Here is an 11,626-nt window from a genome sequence, read left to right on the forward strand (position 1 = left end):
CCATCGGTAGGAATGGCTATGACTACACAAAATTGCTGCATCATAATCACAAGCATGCTTGTAAGCTTTCATACTAAAATCTAACCATGTTGTTGGTGATGAACAAAATTAGGTACTTAATACCAGTTGGTTTTTTGCGCCACTGTTAAAGTAGACGAACTCAAGAAATGCACTGTGGTCAATACCGGCGATTTGTATAAGAATTTTAATATATTCCTACACAATTTTGATAAAGCGGAAATTCCGGGACTATAGCTCAGGGTAAGTAGCACTGGGATCAAAGTACTGAGCGACCAACAGCCCAGCTAATCTCATTCGAAGGCTTATGCGCCGGAGAGTATTTTGTATTTTGGGTCAAAATAGTAGCACAATACAAGAAAGCGCATTGACTTTATTAGTTGATGAATAGAAACTCAATATATGGACGTGATGCAATTCAACACTTTATTGGATCAGGAAGCTATACATAGACAATTAGACATACATAACTTAGGTCAATGTTTCGTATGCTGCGATGCGAACTACTCTTGTTTATAAGACTTCCACAGTGGTAAATAGTATCGGGCCTAGTATTCTCGTCGGTGGCAAAAAGCGTGTAATTTCTGTGCTCGAGAAAATGAACTAGATCGACTAGGATTATTACAATTAACACTCGATTCAGATTTAAATTCGAGTACTTGCATTATTGTGCCCAGCCCTAACTGTGGTGCTGTGCATCAGGTATACACCCCAAATCATGTAATGTATTGCATTTCAGCTGTGGGCCACTCTATGCATGGCGCTGGCAGCATAAAAAAATCATCACTAAACGAGCATGCACCCTGAGAATCTCAAAAGTTTACCTGCTTTATATTACGAAAGTTTGCACTTGCAAGTATCCTCGTCGAAATTGTCGGCAAAGCGACGAAGATATTTTGTTATGGGATTATTTTATCATTTGATTGCCCCAGTTTGTACATTTGGCGACGTTTAATATGTCAATATATACTTCAGCATTGTGGAATTATGTGGAACGAGTCGTCGCTAGGTATCGTGTACATTAATATTGACCATAACTTCACTGAAATGCAGGGTTAGAATTAGCAATATGACGTCACGTGACGTCACGAGGTTCACGTTCGCGTTCACACAGAACCTTTCAAAAAGGCTCGCGTTCACACGAACCTGAACCTTTTAGAGCAGTGGTTCTCAACCGGGGGTCCGCGGACCCCTAGGGGTCCGCGAAGCAATTTCAGGGGGTCCGCGAGACCTCTAAATTTTCAAAATGATTGGTAACCTAATTTTAACTTTTTATAGCTTGAGAAAGCATGAGGTAGTTTCGCACCGCAACTGCTAAAACTTCATGACTCACATCATCATAATAATCGCCTCACATGAAATATCCTACTGTGCAAATTCATTTTAATTGCCAAATTGCCAATAACCTACTGATACAGACATATTGCTGTTTAGGGGCGTTTTGGTGGGGTTTGTGGAAAAACATGAAAATATGGAGATAGTAAGGTCAAATAGGGTGACTTCGTTAATGTTTGCAAACCCTTTTCGATTTGAAGTTGTCAGTCTCATCTAATCAGTGTACAGTCGTTTGAAATAAAAATTTCTGAAGTATTTCGTCTTATTTGTCCCGATGAAGGGATTGGAACCTCGCCACGAAATTGATTTTTATCCTGTGATTTACATAACCACTATTCCAGAATAACTTCAAGATGAGATGCCACATAACAATGACTAGGCTGGACGTAATATGTTCATTAACAATATTTTTTGTTCATTTTGGTGCCATAAATGTTGCGATCACACCAAAAGTAGCTTATCGTCGGAAGCGTTCCGCGTTAATATTGCAGTAGCCACCATCCAACATTCCAGCTAATTTTTGACGAGTCATGCGCACATTCACCAAGTCACTGCGCAGACCCTTGCACAACAGTGTGTAACGACTAAAAAAAGGGTAATCTTTTCGGATTTTTTTGTGCGCAAGTTAGATTTTTTTGTGCACAGAGACCATGTCAACACTGCGCACGTGCGCAGCTTAGAGGGAACATTGCCTCTATCTTTTTTGAAATGGATTTTTGGCACTCATCGCTCATATCAAATCGAAGACGCGGATCTTCAAGACACGACCACGTACTTCAAGAAATACAGCTGTAAAATTAGCTTTGAAATAATAAAAGTCGACCCAATTTCTACATAAATTGTATGTTAATTTCAAAATAAGTCATTTTGTTGCAGTTTATCACAAGCCTAGAGTTCATATTTGCACAAGAGAGATGACGGTTGCACCATAATAGAGCTAAATTTGAACTAATACTTGAGGGGGTCCGCGAGGGTTCGTGACGGCCAAAAGGGGTCCGCGAAGCCAAAAAGGTTGAGAACCACTGTTTTAGAGGTTCACACCATCCCCACAAGAAACTAGAACACGCCAAATAATGAGTAATTAATAACAAGATCAGAGTCGGTGCTATGAGAGAGCTATTGTAGGTAAATGAATCTGTAGCAATACCGTTTCAAATTGCGTATATAATCAACGATGTTGAGGGCCACAAAATCAGTGTCTGCGGACCGCGTGTTGAGAACCTCAGCTGGTCCAGTCAAAGGATAGTATAGGCTACTAAATATAGAGATGAGGCAACATGTAATTGGCCTCGTCTGTACTTCACATTACGAATGATGTCCAGTTTCTTTATGTTGAAGGCATCAAACAAAAATGTTTACGTCAACCCAAATATACTTTTAAACCCTCAAACACAAAATATCTATAACAGACCTCTTAACTCATAGGTTTTTCCTTCCTATATTGTGTCACCGGAACTATGTCGATCGAGCTCAAGGCCCGTATTCAAGAATCCTTACTCAGTGCTCAAACTCATTTTGCGTCACCATTGCGTAAGAATCGGTATTCAGAAGCGAAGCGAGAGAACGAGTTTGAGTTCGACTGGAGTTGAACTTGGCGCCCTTTCGAGTTGTACTTTTGTGGTTATGGTATTCAATGACGATCTGAGGTTGGAGTCGATCTCGAAATGCAGCGTTTGAGCAAGCGTTTTCCGAGTCAATCCGTGGGCAGACTCAAGGCCTTACTCATTCCCTTTTTTTACGGTTTGGCCCTGAATATTGCGGAAATTGCGCTGTGAGCATGTTTGGTGCCTGCATTCACAATTTCAACTGTAAATATAGCACCGTTATAAGAAAGAAATCATGTTCTAGCGCCGTATGGCTTCATCGTTGGCTGCGTAGGCTATTCCCAAATCGGCGGACATTTTTCACCAGAAAGGTTTCCGATGGATTCGCAAAATCGGTTAATTCCTCACAACGCTCTGTTTAATCACTTAATATAAAACGTAGCATCAGGATATGTACAAACGAATGGAGGATGAATGTTACTGAAAAACCACACACAAGCTGTTGTCTACAGTAGCGATCCTCCAATCCTAACAAGAACCGAATCTTCGGCGATGCGGACAAATGCAATACACGATGGTAGATGACCTGGAGCTTTATGAATGTACGCAATGTTAGATCATCGCAAATCGCAATACAGTTGATAAACCGTCCGTCCCTGTGTATGGCGGGAATATCAACAACGCGGTACCGATACCCGTCATCAGTAATCCAATAAATAGCTTGTGCTTATGCCTGAAAACTTCAGGATGAAGTCTGGTGTTTCATTATTTGAAACTATTTGCTTTGGCTACTACAGCATGTCAAATAGTAATGGTATTGAGCGGTGTTATTTCGTCTATACATCCAGCGTATAATTCTAATATAATGTGTTGACGTAATTGAAGGCAATATTAGGCAACCAACATCACACCCAAACCCGCGGATTGCCAGATCGCGAGCCAAAACCGCAGACGTCTGCAAGCAGTCATCAAGCTGTCTAATGTATAAGACTCGAAACCGAGCAACGCTCGAAATCCTACCCGAATACCAAACGATCTCTCGAATCAAGCTGGACTCTACCTTTGCTCCGTCGAGAACGACTTGAGTTTGAGATACCAAATGAAACCATGGCCTGAATTTACATTACCAGATAGTCGTCATATCCGCAACTATATATACCATTAGCACTCACATCCAATTTTGAAAATATATTACACATAGTAAGGAGGTATCTCTGGCATGTTTTAATGGAAAAAGCGTCAAATTTCAGTTTTGCTACCAGGAAGTCGACGTTAGCGGCCCATTTTTGGGTCGCCATCTTAGGTTTAAAAACACGGAGCTACATAGCCCCAAATGCGGTATTCTGAATATTATCCATAAACTTCAAACTGCTCAAACACGACATACCGCGAAATAGTGATATCTAGATATCGTCGATAGTTTGAACTTCTGATCAGAATATCTAACATAGGAAACCTGCAAACGTTTTGGGATGCTTTTACACCTCCGCATGACCCTCTTCCCGACCTGTACGTACGCTAAACGTTGCAAGCAATTCTGGAAAGGCGTGCGTTAGCCGTACCTGATCCTTACGACGCAAAATCGTTGGAATTCGCATATTGCTGCTGACCGGACAGACGTCTCATCATGTACTCGATTTATCCGATGACTGCAGCGAATGCCGCACGAACAACATTTGCAAAATATCGTCCAAGATGTTGGTGCTACTACTTATTTAACTCCTTAGTACATTAAAGTATATCGGAATTACAATTCATCGAATCTGTCGAACTGTAATGTGCAAATGCATACTAGACAAGAATTCCGATTGACAATATGTATTGGTCATGGTGTATTCGTGCAATACAAAACAGTTAATGACCTTTAAGCAGCTACACATATCTGTGCAGCATTGCAATTTACCGCTGGTAATTTCAGGCTTTGTAGTTTGAATGCAGATAAGACCGAGATGCTCGTTTTAAATAATGCCAGTCATAATTTCACTGTGAACGTCAATCATAAACAAATCTCAATATGTGACTCAGCAAAATATATCGGCGTCACCATTGATTCCAAATTGTCTTGGAAGCAGCATATTGAATGCACAATATCAAAACTAGCTCGGTGTGTGGGAATAATGACCCGTCTCCAATCTTTGGTTTCCAGATCAGTGCTACGAACCATCTACTTCTCTCTTTTCCACTCTCATCTGCAATATGGAATCGTAGTACGGGGAAATGCATGCACAACATTTTTGTGCAGAATTCGAACCCTGCAAAACCGTGCGATACGGCTGATATCATCTGTACCTTTACGTACCAATTTATCGCCTTACTACCGTAAGCATCGAATTTTGCGAGTTGATGAACTATATCGCTTCGAAGTATCAAAAGTTGTTCACAAATATTTTTCCAATAGTCTGCCTACTGTGTTTGATGACTTTTTCATACCTGCTAAACATGTCCATTCCCATTACACGAGATCCTCGTCTAAAGGAAACATCTACTTACCCCACCCAATAGCAACCTAACTAAGAGATCTATCGACTACTCGGGACCTATCATCTGGAATGCATTACCACCACATATCCGTGAATTGCCTTATAATAGATTCAAAAAAGCCCTACTTGATCACCTCTTGTCGTTACACTAACACTGTTGCCCTACCTCGCCCAGACATTGCTTCATTGATCATTTGCCACCATTGTTTATTTTTTTTCTATTTTCCTTTAACTAAACATTTCTTTACAGCCAGACTGTTCAGAGTCAAGTGTACCTGTTTGATGCTGGTGTGATCAGACTAGATGACCTTCACGGTCTTATCGATCATTCCTATCTAATACCGAATACTGTGCACGCATATTTTCTGTACCACCATCACTGCCGTTTGTTATGTATTTTGGTTCGATGAAAATAAAGACTCTCTCTCTCTCTCTCTCTCTCTCTAATGCGAGCGTCGACATTGTCATGTAAGTGCAGTGTGAGAGAGAAAATTCAATTTCGCACTAGTATCCTCGCCTTCTCTTCACGGCGTGGTGCATGCAGAACGCTATTGCGCTGGAAGCTATCCCCATTCCGAATCCTATGTACATGGCGGCCTTTAAACTTTGGAACTTGTCGACAGCCACGCCTGGAATAGTGACGCATTCCTTTATTTTGAATGATTATCAACTTGCAGTGTAGCTGTAGGCTATACTGTGTATACTTCATTGTAGTTTTTTTCCATTACTTACACGAGTTTTCCAGTGAATCAAAGGACCCACGGATATTAGAATTTATGGTGTATTTCGAAAGTGTCTGTGGCCGATGATATGTATATTATATATATATTACATCGGTGCTAAAACTTTCAGTGTATGGAAGGGGTCTACAATTTGAAAACTGTTGAGGTCAAATGCAAAATACATTTAAAATACTCCACAATAGGGATAGTGAGGACATTGTGTTCAGTTCATGTCCGTGTTCGGTATGCGAGCCTTGCTAATTCAGGTGTTAGCATTCGCAAAACAACTTGAATAGCTCCTGCGCTGTACATACGTCTTTGGGAAATATCAGAATTTTGCAGAACTATCAATGTTTTTGATGAACATTCGGTAAACTTCAACTCACTATCACTCGCGGTATCACGGTGAAAATTTAGAATCTGATGGACTTTGCATCGGCAAAATTTTGCTCGATCTTGTGAATTTTGCTTGAAATACCATGCTATATTGGCTGTAAGAAATAAATCAGCTAGATTCCGATGCAACCGCTCTTAGTTCTTAGATCAAGTATTGCAAAATTCTTCCTGGGTTCCCGAGATTCTCGGAGCATTCCAACAATTCCGGATGTGGGAATTAGGGCCTCTTTCGAGACGAAAACTATAGTGCCAGATCAACTACAATTTAATGAAGAAGTTGGCATGAGAGAATATCATTAGGCTATAAGACATTTTGCTCCGTCTCAATCTCCAATACAAAGCGTCGATTAAAAGCATCAATCTTTCAGTGTTTGAATTACCATTGTGATATAGTATGTGTTCATTTTCAGGGTCCCAAAAATGCTTTCATCAAAGTTTGTGTTCGCATCACACACAAAATACGATACCGGTACCAGAGGTGGTAATCGCTAAAAGGTAGTTGTATCATATTTCTTGTCGACGACATGATGAACTTACTTCCTAATATTATGTTGAACAATATTTGGTACACTCCTCGTGTGATGTTGCCGATGGCACAATAGGGAGTAAATACATTACTCACCAATCAAAATAGTAATTGCGGTACCCGCCGAATGTGTCAGTAGATTAGAATATCCGTAAACGTAGGCGAACTCTTGGATGCTGTATACTTCCGCGATGAAGGCTGAGTAAATGCCATCCGTACCGCCACCCAATAACCCAATGAACACGCAAGATACGGTAGCACCGATTTGATTTGTGGTGAAGGACAGTATCAGCACCGCTACGGCAAACACTGCGTAGAGTCCACTCTGCAACAGATTGTAGCAACTCGAGGTACTTACAGAAGCTCTGATGGAAATCGAAGTCGTGGACATTCGATTTGTACTCATAACAGATGATGGGTCCTCTGCTAGTTCAGGGGAAATCGAAACACGGAGATATCGTCACAGCTCATTCGGTATCAACTTCAACAGCGCACCGCACGCATCTTACTGGACTTCGAAGTGGGCCGAGACCAACTCATCACGTTTCGCGATTTCTCAATCAGACAATGCAACGACATAATCGGGACATACGATAACTTATCTATTGTTTTCGTAATCATGGTGTTTGGACCACTAAATATGGGTCATTTACACCAGGCCGATATTCCTCATCATGAATACTGATCCGTAGACTTACAGCACGACCCACTTTCGTTCAGGAATTTTGGAATACACCGCATGCGCGGAATGCATGGCTAGGAGGAGCCTATAGGTAAACTATATCCAAGTTATCGCAGGCTGAAAGGCCCTCGAAGTTGGTTGGGTGGATACTTACGATGTATAGAATCCTCCACTTCAGAGGCACGACGTCGAAAAACAGCGCGTAAATTACCCGAGCGCACAACGCGCCACCGGCAACTGCAGACACGAGAGTAGATGCTTCGAACTCGGTGAGTCCAAGTTCTGAAGAGATCGGGCTAACTTAAGCGTATACGCGTACACTATACATTGTGTATAGTTTACATGTAATTATGCTAGAACTGGTATATATTGCCAGCTAGACAAGTCATCGTAATTGTCAGCAGTACCCTGCAGGGTTGCGTTTAAAACAGAAATCAATAGAAACAAACCTGTTTAAAAATATGTTTTACTTTTTTATCCGGGACTATGACGTTTTTTTTACGGTCGGCGGTCACCATCATCAGATCATTCATACCGTACCAATGATCTATAACTACGTGCTACAACTGTTGAATCGACGATTTCGAGGGTTCCTAATATTTCATACCGTGTACATCGGCTATATCGGGTGCATATCGTCAGTGGGCTTATAATTTTTCAAAAGTATGTACACAATTATGGCAAGATTGTATAAATTTAGAAAATAAAACACTGTTTTATTCTTTTTAAACATGGCGTTTTTTAAAACAGTTTCAAACATATTTCAAACCAAGTGTTTTAAATCACCATTTATTTTATATGTAACCCAGTCCACGAAGCTAAACGCACGAGTAAATATGAATCTTTATTAACTATCACTAATGCTGTTGCGGAAGAAAACCTAGTAAGAAAACGATAAGATTGCTTTTGCTATTCATATGAAAGATCCAACTTGTCGGCTAGGATTCTAGAATATGACATCACAATTACCTTCTCTCCCAAACGGAACGATAAAAGCAGTTGCCGAGAAGAAAGCAGCTGCGAAAAGCAGCCACGAAAACGTGTACAAATAGTATATTTTATCCGCAAACAGCGTCAGATGGTATGATCTGCAAATCCTCGTGAATTTCCCCGGTTTCTTATGTTTCACGGTATCTTCTTGTTCGGATAAGGGTTGAACACTCTCGCTCTCGAATTTTGTTTGACTATCATTGCCGTTGTAACTTTTTCGATGTGTTCGTGGAGTGTAGACTCCTAAGCTCTGGCTTCCAGCGATTCCCACGTCCTCAGACTGGGCACTTCTAAACGCCACGCTTTCCGCATCAACTCTAAAAAATTTGAACACAATGTACCGATCGAATTTTTAAGGAAACTTTGAGTTTGTTCTCAGGTTACTTGTGACAATGTTTTTCATTTTTTCTATTTTCTGGAGTTGTGTTATGCGTCAAATCCGACAACAGCTTGATGGGGCGTAGCAGGGAGCAGGCGACGGTCATATTGAGAAGAAATCCAGCTATCATCTGAACGAATGTTTGCTGATGTATCCGCGGCGCGTTAAGCACACCACTATACATTATATATGGAATATATTTTAGGGCTCTGAACACGCACCGGATCGTCATATCTTTTTGTTACTTAATATACTATTGAAGGTAAATATTTATGTGTGTGTGAAACGTGTTTTTAATGAATTTGATCCCGATGGTTTTCAGCCTTGCACAATTCACTTCACATGCACGCTGCGTAGCTTACTTACAGTTTTAACGGAAGACGATTACGTCCTATATTTTTCCGATCACAAAGAAATCGCTAATGCGAATTATTCCATTACAATTTTCAATATGAACAATCCATGTTTCGAAGGAAATCCTACATTGAATCGTGGTCGATCACACATTTGACGAATGCCCCACGGGCTGCATTGCCTCGTTGTTGGTACGAGTTGAACAAGCTTATTAGTCCGCGCGCAGCTCAACACAACTAAAGAAAATAGGTTTTTTTTAACGGTACTCAAACTATATCTATCCTGGCAGCACGACATAACAGCGATACTGTACGTGTTTAAGTACATCAAAATTAGCGTTTACTCTACAATGATTCAATCTTAAATAAATGTTTATATAAGCCGCGAATTACGCAAATCAGTGATTGGTGATAATTGTAATAAATTGTTCGCTTAAGCCTTAAGCATATATTTCGTGGGCAAATCAACCGATATATAAACATATCAGGTGACAACTGTTCAGTATATTTCGTTACTTTCAAATAGAAGGAATGCTTCACAGATATATACATTTTGTAAATAAGTACTCAAACTCACCCGTACGGCCCCTCGCCATCCGAATACATCAATCAGATATTGATATACCGGGCAGATTAGAAGCGGACCGATTGAAACTCCAAAGCATATCAATTGGTTCGCAGTGTGCAATCGTTTTTCAAAGTACCGAGTGGCGTATGTGAACATTGTGATGGTAATAATTCCTGACGAACATCCTGTCGATTTCAAACCCGGCGTTATACAAGGTGCAAAAACCGATCACAGCGAATAGCGAAAGGAGCTGCTAACATAGCAACTTATGCACAGTAGCTCATAGGAACGTACTGAATGTAACTATCGCTCGCGAAATTCGAAGCTATCCTATTCGTAAGCTGATCAGTGAGAGCATAATGAAATGAGTCACTAACTTGGTCATACCGACTATAAGTCCCATGAATACTTGTACTGCCCACAATTTGTTGCAAAAAGACGCCACAAAGCAGGACATGCCACTTATAAACGCCATGGTGCAGCTTAATATACGTTGATCGAACCATCTCATAATGAACGGGAATATGGTTGCTGAGAATAAAGAATTTGAATTTATTTGAACGAAAATTCACTTGTGAACAGAATTTCTTACTGCATAATCCGTATGATATTTGAAACATGCCGTTCAGCCATGTCACCGAGGCATAATCCGCCTCGAACTCGTCCATGAGAGGGTGGTAAAATGTGGAGGAGCATCTCATGATGGATCCCCACATTGCCATGCAGTACATTCCTCCGAAAACGATGCACCAACCCCCATCCTCCATCAGGAGGCTTCGTCAGATACTCCTTCATAAAGATTGGTGGTTTAATGTTAGATGCATCTGACAAATTGAAACTCGGATACTTCTCATATGGTCATGTGTGAAAACATTCGATGACTTCAACATAAAAACACGCCATTTACAGAACAATATCAAACATTCACTGACGCAACACCTCGTCAACGATATCATCGTCAGTCAAGAATCAATCGGTTCCTTTTCCGCGATTAATTTGCGTGTGATTAGCCCTTGCGTTATGGATCCGATATTGCGGTATGGGTTCTAGTATTGCCTATTCAATGCATGTATGTATGGCATGTTATAGGGGTGTAAGGTCAACACAGCCCCACCATACCTACGAAGCAATATAAACTATGAGCACCTGTGCGGCTGTGCGACGTGCGTGTCTGCGGTGGTTGCGCCGACTATGCGTACTACGGTCCACTTATTGATACTGAAGCATTTCTGTTACCTCATACCATTTACAGCAAATTCAGTATGTTACGCTGCTAGTCTCGACATAATTGCTGTCGTACTATAGGCGAACTTGCTTGGCAAATCAGAAAACGTTTGTAAAAGCCGCGCTCGGTTTGATGATATAAACAGAATATGAAGCCAGCCGGAAAGTTTACGACCTCAAAAACATCTCCTAAAGGTGAGTCCAGGGCCGTAACAGCACTTCGTCAGGCCCCCCCAAAACTTAGGTTTTGGGCCCCCCATAGGGTTATACGCCGAACTTCTGGGGGGCTTCGCCCCCCAGACCCCCCTCCGGCGATCAACTTTCACCGCTATTCATCATATTCATGGGATTTTGTTTATTGGGTCAGCTTTTGTAGCCTAATCGCGCGAAGCGGGGAAAATTTCAAGAA

General features: G+C 41.1%; 1 pseudogene across 1 annotated transcript; it reads right to left on the bottom strand.

Annotated features, from left to right (window-relative positions):
* Positions 1-5,827: 5,827 nt before the first annotated feature.
* On the bottom strand, positions 5,828-11,267 carry LOC145444973 (monocarboxylate transporter 1-like; annotated as a pseudogene). The gene is made up of 8 exons (XR_013916832.1): positions 10,586-11,267; positions 10,381-10,524; positions 10,003-10,178; positions 9,078-9,202; positions 8,673-9,010; positions 7,858-7,985; positions 7,118-7,346; positions 5,828-6,006 (listed from the first exon to the last, which is right to left on the bottom strand). The product of XR_013916832.1 is annotated as a monocarboxylate transporter 1-like (transcript).
* Between the last annotated feature and the right edge of the window lie 359 nt (positions 11,268-11,626).

Source organism: Botryllus schlosseri, chromosome 8 (assembly GCF_051294905.1).
Source record: "Botryllus schlosseri isolate E-star chromosome 8, Bs_hap1, whole genome shotgun sequence".
In the NCBI taxonomy this organism is placed as follows: Eukaryota; Metazoa; Chordata; class Ascidiacea; order Stolidobranchia; family Styelidae; genus Botryllus; species Botryllus schlosseri.